Source organism: Peromyscus eremicus, chromosome X (assembly GCF_949786415.1).
Source record: "Peromyscus eremicus chromosome X, PerEre_H2_v1, whole genome shotgun sequence".
Classification (NCBI taxonomy): Eukaryota; Metazoa; Chordata; class Mammalia; order Rodentia; family Cricetidae; genus Peromyscus; species Peromyscus eremicus.
Window position 1 is genome coordinate 118,176,952 of NC_081439.1, and position 1,835 is coordinate 118,178,786.

The window sequence follows — 1,835 nt, forward strand, 5'->3', positions numbered from 1 at the left end:
CTCCTTTTGGTGACTGAAAAACTTCCAAATGTCCCTTTATTTGTCACATATTCTCAACAACATGTAAAGGATTGAAGACAATCACATTCTTTTTTTCTGAGAAATGTCAAATGAATATAATCTCTACTCTCAATTACATTTTGGAGACACTCAATAGAAGTTACACTCAGGGCAGACAGTGCTTGCCATGAATGTTACCAAATCCACAGTGCCTTTGATGCTATTTTTTTTTTTAGTTGAAAAGCACTACGTATTTCAGGATAAAGGAAGGAAGCCAAACATTTCATCAAGTCAGGAAGGTCCAAGTGATAGAGCTAGGACTGGAATTTCAGCCATATTATTAGAATCCTCAGAATTTACATGAGAAATAATTTTGGTACAATTTGGACAGTGACTGTGAGAAGGAGATTCAAGACAGTATCATCAGGACTCATGGGACTGTGTTAACACAGTGGCTGTATATGCCACCATTATATACTCAACTCTTTATATAGAAGATCACCCCTGAACATCCCAATAGTTACTTCCATAGTACTCTTTAAACTGTGACTTTCTCTAGTTTCATATATGTATTTCAGAACTTCCCAAATAAAAAACTTCCAAGTGTTTGTTCCCTTTTTCCAAACACTCAGCATTCTGCTTCTTCCCACAGATCCTGACACTCACCCAACCTTACCTTTATCTACTGTCTTGTATAATACTACTTATTTTAAAATAGATACTTTCAGTTCCTTGACGGCAAGGATCATGTCTCACCCATCACTCACTCACCTCATTATTACCCACTGTATTATTTTGCACTCACTAAGTGAACAATAAATACTTTAAACACAAAAACGCCCCAACTGTTGTAGGGAAATAGCAGAAAGGCTATGAGCCATCTACTTTCATTTGGGAAAGTCCCATTCTTCCAAGTGGATCATATCCAAAATGTAACTCATCATTTTCTTAAACCAACCGTTTTCCTTATATACGTCTTCAGCATCAGGGGCCACCCAAAGAATTTTCCAGTCTCCTAGATTACCTTAGGGGTTCATCTGAGGACAATAATTGGCCTATGACAATGAAGCAAAGCTGGACTGCCAAACAGAATTTGAAACTGCCACAGAGACATAGAGCTAGGTTCAAGAGAGGCAGAAGGTCCTGTTCTTTCTTAGACTGAAGAGAAAAATGAAGCAATATACACCAAAGCAGAGATAAGTTGAGGCAAGAAGACAATAAAGAAGGGAGCCAGTCTGAGAAAAGCATGAAAAGGCATATGCTAAGTCTGGGATGAGTCAAAAGTTTAGCCAAGAACTAAAAGAGCTGCTGTTATAGGCTAGCAAGATAGCTCAATGGGTAGTGGCACTTGCTGCTAAGCTGCAGGACCTGAGTTCAATCCTCAGGACTCAAATGGTGAAAGGAGAGAGCCAACTATTACAAGATGTCCTCTGACCTCTCATATATACTGTGGCATTAGTGTGCCCTGTCCCCTACACACACACACACACACGCACGCACGCACGCACGCATGCACGCATGCACACACACACGCACACTCTCAAATGTGATTTAAAAATCGTTTTGAAAGAGCTGATGTCAGGAACTCCCTTGAGTTTTAAAATGGTTGAAATCCTGCATCAAGGATCCTGAACCAACATGCCATCCTCAAATAAAGGTCCCATTGTTTATAGTTTTTGAAAAATGACTATAGGTACTTACTCAAATAAATATTTTTAAACAATTATTCAATTGTCTAAAGACAAGATAAATGTCTTGGTATACAGTGGCCCATTTAAACAAGTCCATTGATCTGCTACATTATAGATAACAATGTGAGATGATTTTCCTTAAGG